This window comes from Chelonia mydas, chromosome 6, assembly GCF_015237465.2.
Source record: "Chelonia mydas isolate rCheMyd1 chromosome 6, rCheMyd1.pri.v2, whole genome shotgun sequence".
Classification (NCBI taxonomy): domain Eukaryota; kingdom Metazoa; phylum Chordata; order Testudines; family Cheloniidae; genus Chelonia; species Chelonia mydas.
The window spans coordinates 81,773,727-81,784,021 of record NC_051246.2 but is presented as its reverse complement, the minus strand read 5'-3'; the positions used below and the strand labels follow the sequence as shown (position 1 = coordinate 81,784,021).

The following is a 10,295-nucleotide window of genomic DNA, read 5'->3' as shown; positions in this document are numbered from 1 at the left end:
CAGTCCAATATTGAGTAGCACTGTGTGACCTCTGAAGGGCTAAATTTGTGTAGGGTTTGCAAACTGAAATCTACTGTTGTATTGGCTAGGGGTCTGCAGCTTCTTTGGAAGGCTCATAGTCATTATGTTCACCCCATACACACAGAAGTTAGATAAAAACATAAATACTCTTGCTGGAAGGTTGCAGTGTAACACTACATGATTTCTTAGCATTCAGAACCATATCACACAAATGCCCCTAAAACAGAGAGGTGCAGCTCAACCCATCTAACCATAGTCTTACTGGCTGCTCATGACTCTCGCTGCCAGATGCTTCACTACAGAGCTCCCTAACTTGCCAGTTGGACTAGACACCCCCCTTCTCCACTCTCGCAGTGATAACTTACAGTTCCAACACAGTTCTTAGAACACCACAATAGTCTATTAATATGAACCTCAAAGATGACTGCTCCCCTATACACAAGAAGCTCTGAACCTTCCCTCTTTCCTTACATGTCTTTGAGAGGTCTGAAGATTGCTGAAGGAAAGCTCTTGGGGAAGAAGCAATAGAAACTGGCTGATTGGAGGAAGGTTTGCTGTCTTTGCAACTGTGCAGCTTGTGTGTTTACAAAAATCTGTGACTAAGGGTATGTCTTCACTACCCGCCAGATCGGTGGGCAGCGATCAATCTAGCAGGGATCGATTTATCGCGTCTAGCCTTGACATGATAAATCAACCCCTGAGCACTCTCCTGTCGACTCCTGTACTCCAGCGCCGCAAGAGGCGCAGGCAGAGTTGATGGGGGAGTGGCAGCAGTTGACTCTCCATGGTAAATCGATCTAAGTACATCGACTTCAGCTACATTATTCACATAGCTGAAGTTGCGTAACTTAGATCGATCCCTCCACCCCCCAGTGTAGACCAGGGCTAAGGACTTACATTTTCAAACATATCAGGGCTCTCTTTAAGTGGGTTTGAGGTTTGATTTAACTGTGACAGATATGACATTATCCTGCAACCTCCTGGACAAATGTAATTGAATTAAGTTACATCTTACTAAATTAAGTTTAAGTATTTTAGGAGTTCATTGTATTAAAAAATGCAAATGTTTATGTGCTATTGACCACAGACCTCAAGGAACTACAGTTAGTGGGTGGTTAGGCAAATTTACTCAGGTTGTAGCACCTTTAGCATATGACCACCACCTAGAGATAGGCTTACAAATACTGGCTTAAACTGAATTTTTCAGGGACCAACAGACAATGAAATTATTTTTGGTTAAATAGCCTGAGTTAAAACTAAGGCCATTGGGAAGAAACTAAATGAATTATTTGCATCGGTCTTCACAGCTGAGGATGTGAGGGAGATTCCCAAACCTGAGCCATTCTTTTTAGGTGATTAATCTGAGGAACTGTCCCAGATTGAGGTGTCATTAGAGGAGGTTTTGGAACAAATTAATAAACTAAACATTAATAAGTCACCAGGACCAGATGTTATCCAGCCAAGAGTTCTGAAGGAACTCAAATGTGAAATTGAAGAACTGTTAACTGTAGTCTATAACCTATAATTTAAATCAGCTTCTGTACTGGACGATAGCTAATGTGATGCCAATTTTTAAAAAGGGCTCCAGAAGTGATTCCGGCAATTACAGGCCGGTAAACCTGACTTCAGTACCAGGCAAACTGGTTGAAACTATCATAAAGAACAAAATTGTCAGACATATAGATGAACATAATTTGTTGGGGAAGAGTCAACATGGTTTTGTAAAGGGAAATTATGCCTCACCAATCTACTATAATTCTTTGAGGGGGTCAACAAGCATGTGGACAAGGGTGATCCAGTGGATATAATATACTTAGATTTTCAGAAAGCCTTTTACAAGGTCCTTCACCAAAGGCTCTTAAGCAAGGTAAGCTGTCATGGGATAACAGGGAAGGTCCTCTTATGGATTGATAACTGGTTAAAAGATAGGAAACAAAAGGTAGGAGTAAATGGTAAGTTTTCAAAATGGTGAGAGGTAAATAGTAGTGTCCCCCAGGAGTCTGTACTGGGCCCAGTCCTATTTAACATATTTATAAATGATCTGGAAAAAGGGCTAAATAGTGAGATGGCAAAATTAGCAGATAATACAAAATTGCTCAAGATAGTTATGTCCCAGGTACACTGTGAAGAGCTACAAAGGATCTCTCAAAACTGGGTGACTGGGCAACAAAATGGCAGATGAAATTCAATGTTCATCAGTGCAAAGTAATTCACATTGGAAAACATAATCCCAACTATATACATATATATACATATATATATATATATATATATATAAAATGATGGGGTCTAAATGAGCTGTTACCACTCAAGAAAGAGAATCTCTATGCATAGTCCATGCTCTAATAAGAATATAACAGTAGGGATCTATTATTGACCACCTAACCAGAATAGTGATAGTGACGATGAAATGCTAAGGGAGATTAGAGTGGCTATCAAAATAAAGAACTCAATAATAGTGGGGGATTTCAATTATCCCCATATTGACTGGGTACATGTCACCTCAGGACAAAATGCAGAGACAAATTTTTTCGATACTTTAAATGACTGCTTCTTGGGAGCAGCTGGTACAGGAACCCACAGGGGGAGAGGCAACTCTTGATCTAGTCCTGAGTGGAGCGCAGGATCTGGTCCAAGAGGTAACTTTAACAGGACCGCTTGAAAATAGTGACCATAATATAATAACATTTAACATTCCTGTGGTGGGAAGAACACCTCAACAGCCCAACACTGTGGCATTTAATTTCAGAAAGGGGAACTACGCAAACATGAGGAGGTTAGTTAAACAGAAATTAAAAGGTACAGTGACTAGAGTGAAATCCCTGCAAGCTGCATGGACACTTTTCAAAGACACCATAATAGAGGCTCAACTTAAATGTATACCCCAAATTAAAAACATAGTAAAAGAACTACAAAAAGAGCCACCGTGGCTTAACAACCATGTAAAAGAAACAGTGGGAGATAAAAAGGCATCTTTTAAAAAGTGGAAGTCAAATCCTAGTGAGGTAAATAGAAAGGAGCATAAACACTGCCAAATTAAATGTAAAAATGTAATAAGAAAAGCCAAAAAGGAGCTTGAAGAACAGCTAGCCAAAAACTCCTTAGGGAAGAGTTAGAAGGACTTTATCCTACTAAAGCCCCGTAAGGCTGGCTGCTGGTTCTGACCCAGTGATGAACTTGTGATTACAGGAAAAAGTCCTGTGTGGGGTATGAAAGACTAATCATCAAACAGAGCCCTTGCTGGAGTTGAGATGATCTCTGGCAAGCTTATTAGCATACATGTAAGTTCTTTTATTGTTTTAATGTTTTCTCTGTAATATTTTCACCACAAGAATAAATGTGCTTGCTTATAAAAGGTAGTCTGATAACTTATAACTAGGGCAGTTACAGTGTACCATCTCTGAAAAGTTTGTCTTTTGCTGGGGATATCACAGCATAGGCATAGAACGGTGCAGTCTGGAAATACACACATCTCTCTCCCTCCTGAGTGGGATATCCTGCAAGAGAGGTGACTGCTGAGGAGCAGGGAGCCTTGAGTAGGAGCCCATGATGAACCACAGATTGGAAATACAGGTGCTGTTGCCCTGAACTGTGACAATAACTGTTTCGCACAGTTCTACCATTGAGTCACTCAGTTGATATAGAAGGAACAAAAGCTACCTCTGCACTCATGGCATTGAACTTGCACACCTGAACTCAACAAAACAATCCTTGTGCAGTCGTGTAGAAAAGTGGATTAGTAGTGAGGAGAACAAGTGAAACTCTTGTCCCAAACAAGCATGAACCAGTTCCCGTACCCCATGCATACACACAAACACACATACTATTTTCTCCCTTACACAGTATGGAGAGTTCTGACCTCCACAGAACAAAATATTGTGTGATGGCAAATATAAACTCAAAATATGTATTCAAGTCAGACTTTTTACTTTTGAGTATTCAGTGATCAGTGATGTGGCCCATTCCAGCTGCTTACTAACAGAGAGCTGGAAGGGCAATTAGTTAGAGGAAATGCTGTTCACTGCAGTGTTATGACTTTTTTTCTTGATGTCCTTCTATGTGCTATTTCCCATCTTCTTTTTCGCCCCCCCCCCCCCCCCCCGGATGCTCAGTATTGGTATTCTATTAAAACAAGTCCAAGCTCTCATATTCCAGTCAGCCATTTTCTTATACTGTATCCAATTTGCGTACAAAATGTAAGTCAGGGGGGTGAAATTCTGGCTCCATTAAGGTTAATAGAAGTTTTACCCTTGCCTCCATTTCGACCAAGACTTTACCCAATGTATTTAGTTTGGGTACTACATTTTCCAGCTCTTGGACTGGAAGGTCCATCAGCAAGGCGATCTTAAGATATATGAGACTAGATGAGAAAAATTCAGTGGCAGTTGTATTTACTTCTTCATTCCCTAAACTTCCATGATCAGCCAAAACCCTCAAGAACAGAGAAATAAAACCTTCTAAGAGTCACTTCCCATACATTTCTCTTGCCACATTGATAAACTTCCTCATCTGCCCGCACCTTACCAACAATCAGGGATATTTTACCAAAGTTCAGCTCAGCAAAACACATATCGATTTTATAAGTTGGTTGAAAAAATACTGGAAAATCATGATTAAAAAACCCCATTCTTTTCATTCCGTTTTTGAAATTTCAAAATTAAAAAAATGTTGACTAGCTCTATAGTATTTAAATAGCAGTGATGGGGGAAAAATCACAATTGTAATCAATATTTTACCTCTCTCTCTCTCTCTCTCTCTCTCTCATATTTATATATCTATCTATATATATAATGTATGTATGTATGTTTGAAATTTTTAAAGAAAGAATGCAGGGAACTCTATTTTTGCTTTTTTGGGCAGAGGGATCAGAGGGATAAAGTTTCTCTATTATACATTGTTTCAAGTCGGGATCATCCTGTAGTTCTTAGACCTCTAGAGAGTTCATTCCTTATTTCTCTAAAGTTTATAATTAAGTAAAATTAAAAGTTAAAGCCAATTTATTTCATGCTCTCTATTAATACTGAGCCAAATTTTCAACTACTAAAAAAGTGAATGTCCACATACAAGAATTCATGCACCGATATATACCTGAAACAGTACACTAATTTACCACCATCTTGCACACAAAACAAATAATTGTGTACACATACTCCCTCCCTTACCCTCCCTATCTTAATTTTTATCCTGGGTTTCATTTTGCCTATGTAGACTGAAAGTTCTGCAAGGGAGGATATATATTTTTTTAATCTATGGCTTCTGAAGTGCTGTGTACTTTTTTTCCCCTAAGCCTGCTCTCATTAAAGTTAATGGAAAGATTCTCATTAACATCAATGGTGAGCAGGCTCTTATGGCACAATAGTAATGCCATGCATGCTCAGTTACCTGATTTGCATATAGAATTGTCATAGTGGGCTCTTTTCCTTACAAAAATTTGCCCCACTAAATTTGTGGTTGAGCATTAGTTACAGGCATGCTTAGAAAATTCAGACATTTCACCTATAAATATTCTTATTTTACAATATAGAGACTTGAAAAGCTTTCTGTTACTTCACCAATGACTTGCAATAACTCACTACAGAACTTGGTAATAATCTTGTTGACGTTATAAACAAGAGAGGAAGGGAAAAGCTACACCAGGGGCACATTTTCTGTCAGTTTAAGTGCACAAATGGGCATGTACACCGCAACATGACCATAAAACTGTCCCCTTACAACATTCCTCTTCATCAGTAATCATAGTCTGCTGTATTTTGATTATAAGAGAGAGAATTACTCAAGTCCCTGGACCCAAATGCCTCTCTTATACCTCAGAATCTGCTTCATATCTCATACATAAATGTGGCTATATTACTAGAACCAGTTGGAAGAGTTATATTAACTTTTGTTCACCTAAAGGCAAAGAAATCAGGGGAAGAAAAAGTTACATTTATGAGCACATAAAGAAACCAGACTAATCTGTAAGGTAAGGATGGTTATTTCTGTTTATCTTAATAAATGTTTATCAGAATCTTGTTTCTTTTCTACAGCCTATACTTTTAAATTTAACATAGTTTGCTTATTAAATTTAATAAATAAATAAAGATCTCTCTTTCAGTGTACTAAGGGTGAAATGTTTTGACTTCTCACAAGAAATACATTTCTTTCTGAACTTGACTAGTGATTAGGGCATTAACCAGGGACTTGGGAGACCTGTGTTCAATTCTGTGCTCTGACATAGAGTGTATGACCTTGGGCAAGTCACTTAGCTTCTTTGTGCTTCACTTCCTCATCTGTCAAATGGGGATAATCATACTCCCTTACCTCACAGATGTGTTATGAGGAAAAATACATTAAAGATTATTATGATAATGGAGGACATGCAAGTACCTAAGATAGATAGGTAGTTCTCCTTAGGAACTTGAGGACCATTTGCTTCCTTTTGTTACGTGATGCTCAGAAATGCATCATAAAAGACTCTTCCAAATATGTATGGTCACAATGTCTGAGTTGAACTCCACAAAGCTGACAGGACCATACCCAAGCAGACATGGGGAGGAGTCAAGTGACAGCCACTGGGATAAACGACTCAGGACAGTGCAAGTCATAGTACAGTTTGAATCTTAAGTTACTACATTCCTCAGCAGCAGTAATACCTCCTCTGAAGTTTTGCATACACCTGGATAATGTAGGAGCATGAAGCTGTTGAGGGCTAACAAATGGCATCATGTTTGCTGGTGATAAGGAGATGCTGGGGGAATTCAAAAGATCTATGGGGTTGACTCTGGCATTCCTGAACATCATGGCCTTCTGAAAGAATGGGTGGCCTTGCCCAGTGGCCATTTCACTTTGTTGCTGGGCCCATTTATAGCAGAGGATGATGTAGTTGATTGGAAGTGGCCAGTAAATCACAGGTCTTTTTAAATTAGGTCTTCCCTTCCATGAGATTTTGTATGGGTTTGGGAGGATGGGGGTCTAGACATAAAACTGTAAGACAGACATAGGCATAGAAAGGCAAAAGGGGAGGGAATCAGGATTATATCATGATGGTACTCCATATCTCAGCCAGAGCTACTACCTTCTAGACAAAGGAAAAGTTATTATATAAAGGTATTATACTGACGAATGTATATTAGGGTCTTATTAAATTCCTGATAGGAATATTCAGTGGTATATATAATGTGAACAGTAAAGGAACTGTAATCCTTAGAAAACTAGGTAGTCATCTGAGGACCAGCTAATGTCCAAGGTTTTGCAGGTATAGTGAAGACAAGGAAAATGCCAGTCCGCTAGAAGGTGAGGTTTGGTCAGGATTCTTTTCTGGGGTAAATCTCAGTCACCTGAGCTAACTCTGTCTTTCCCTGCCTGCCATCTCATCTTTACCCATTTTCCCCTGCTGCTAGTTCCTACTCAGTTTTCTGAGGCTAGGAGCTAGCAGTAGGCGAATGGATCACGTTAGGCGGTCAGGTCAGAAATGGGAAAGTATTGTTTCAAATCCCAGATCAGCATCATGCAACAATGTAGGGGCTGGGTACATGGGATGGGTTTTCTTTTTGTTATGAGAAGAGCCAGGATGGGCAGGGATGCAAAACAAAAACCAAGCCATGAGGTGTGGTTCTTAATCAGGAGAGAAAGGTGAGGCACTGAAGAAGCACGACTCTCATTTGATGACCAAATATTTTGAAACTGCCAGATATAGCCCATGTCATGGTTAAGTTTTAGGCTCGCCATTTTTGTGCCATTTGCCGCGCATTAAGCTAACAACAGTTTTTAAATATGGGGGGAAATGTTAATTTTCATTTACCTAGAAATCAAAAATATTTGAAGGAATCTTGTGAGTCATTTTGTGATGGACACCAAGAAAGGAAAAATTCAGCCCACTACGTATAAGGTCCAGGAAGTCCTGAATGACTGAATGTGGATTATAACAGTAACTGTTTTGCAATGTTACAATAAGAGTTACTACTTGGAACTGCTAATACTACTCTAATAGAAAAATGAAGTAAGAAATGGAATTCAGCTTCTTAAACAGCAAGTTTTATTCTCTATTCTCTGCTGTCTTTTGATACCACAGTAAAGTTTAAAAGGTCAGATGTACAAAATACTTTAGCTGCAAATAATTGAAGGTGAGGACAATAAGAAGATAAAAGAATAAATCCTTAGCTTGTGTAAATTGGCATTGCTCTACTGATTTCAGTGAAACTATGCTGATTTACACCAGCTGAGAATTGGGACCACTGGTTGATGGTATGTTTTTTATTTCTACTGTTCCAAGTAATTCCTCTTCTTTGAATGACTAGCTCATTCCTCAGCTTCTGACCTCTTCTCCCTCTATTTTTTTTTTTCAGATAAGGGGTCAGAATTTTCCTGGGGGAAGTGGCCAGTTGTTCTATTGCAAAATATAAAGTAATCTGCATGTAAATGAGACCATGCTATCTCAGAACTTGTATGCTCCTTTTGGGAAGTTTAGGAGCTGAAGTCCTACCCACACACATTATTTGGAAATGGCTGCAAAAAAGAGAATATAGCTCATGAGTGAGTATGCAGTACCATGTAAGTTCTCTTTATTCTGGGAAACCCTGCTGTCTGCTGTGGGAAATGGAGTCCTTGTATGCGTATCATCTTTAAATGTTTTACAGTTCTCTATCACCTTCCATTGGAAGATCTCAAAGTGCTTTGTGATTATCAACAAATGGAGTCTCAGAAGAATCACAGAATTGTAGGACTTGAAGGACCAGTCCCCTACACTCAAGGCAGGGCTGAGTATTATCTAGACCAGTGGTGGGCAGCCTGTGGCCCATCAGGATAATCCGCTGGCAGGCCATGAGACAGTTTGTTTACATTGACCGTCCGTAGGCATGGCTGCCCGCAACTCCCAGAAGCTGCAGTTCACCGTTCCTGGCCAATGGGATCTGCGGGAAGTGGCACGGGCTGCAGAGACATGCTGGCCGCCACTTCCCGCAGCTCCCACTGGCTGGGAAGGGTGAACTGCAGCCACTGGGAGCTGCAGGCAGCCGTGCCTGTGGATGGTCAATGTCAACAAACTGTCTTGCAGCCCACCAGCGAATTACCCTGACGGGCTGCAGGTTGCCCACAACTGATCTAGACCATCCCTGACAGGTGGTTGCCTAATCTGCTCTTAAAAATCTCCAATGATGGAGATTCCACAACCTCCCTAAGCAATGTATTTTCCTAATGTCCAACCTAAACTGCCCTTGTTGCAATTTAAGCCCATTGTTTCTTGACCTATCCCCAAAGGTTAAAGAGAATTTTTTTTCTTCCTCCTCCTTGTAACAACCTTTCATGTACTTGAAAACTGTTATATCCCCCCTTAGTCTTCTCTTCTCCAGACTAAACAAACACAGTTTGTTCAACCTTCCCCCATAGGTCATGTTTTCTAGACTTTTGATCACTTTTGTTGCTCTTCTCTGAACTTTCTCTAATTTGTCCACATCTTTCCTGAAATGTGGCATCCAGAACTAGGCACAATACTCCAGTTAAGGCCGAATCAGCGTGGAGGAGAGCGAAACAATTACTTCTTGTGTCTTGCTTAGAACACTCCTGATAATACATCCCAGAATGATGTTTGCTTTTTTTGCAACAATGTTACACCATTAACTCATTTGGCTTGTGATCCACTATGACTCTGAGATCCTTTCCACAGTACTCCTTCCTAGGCAATCATTTCCCATTTTTATTTGTGCAACTGATTGTTCCTTCCTGAGTGGAATACTTTGCATTTGTCCTTATTGAATTTCATTCTGTTTAATTCAGACCATTTCTCCAGTTTGTCCAGATCATTTTAAATTTTAATCCTATCCTCCAAAGCACTTGCAACCCCTCCCAGTTTGGAATCCTAAGAAATAGATGAGGTAGTGTTTTTTTTCTATTTTATAGGTTGAAAAAATTGAGGGAATTTGAATGACTTGCACAAGGGCACCGAAGAAGTATGTGGCAGAGCTGAGAATAGGATCCAAATCTCCTGGCTTCCAGTTCTGTGTTTTAACTGTAGGACTATCCTTTTCTCTAGAAAAAACATGGTATCATCTTGAGACATAGCCTACAAAACACTCTGGCAAACATCCTATTTAAATCAATGGGTGTTTTGCCTCAGTAAGAGCTCAGGAATGTAAGCTTTGGTGTTTATTTTAGCAATTTTCTATACAGGGACCTATGTCCATTGTGACCTTGGATAGCAAGACACAGCATATCATACATTCAAGTAATGTAGAGTGATGTAGATTGTGACCGACGTGCTTTGATGGCATAAATAATGTTTCTTTAAATGCTTGTTTTGA

At 39.7% G+C, this 10,295-nt stretch overlaps 1 long non-coding RNA gene across 1 annotated transcript; it reads left to right on the top strand.

The window, feature by feature from the left end:
• The first annotated feature begins 3,250 nt into the window (after positions 1-3,250).
• Positions 3,251-8,374, top strand: LOC122466425. Its single transcript, XR_006291885.1, has 3 exons — positions 3,251-3,302; positions 5,917-5,983; positions 8,346-8,374. It is a non-coding gene; the product is annotated as an uncharacterized LOC122466425 (long non-coding RNA).
• Positions 8,375-10,295: the final 1,921 nt, after the last annotated feature.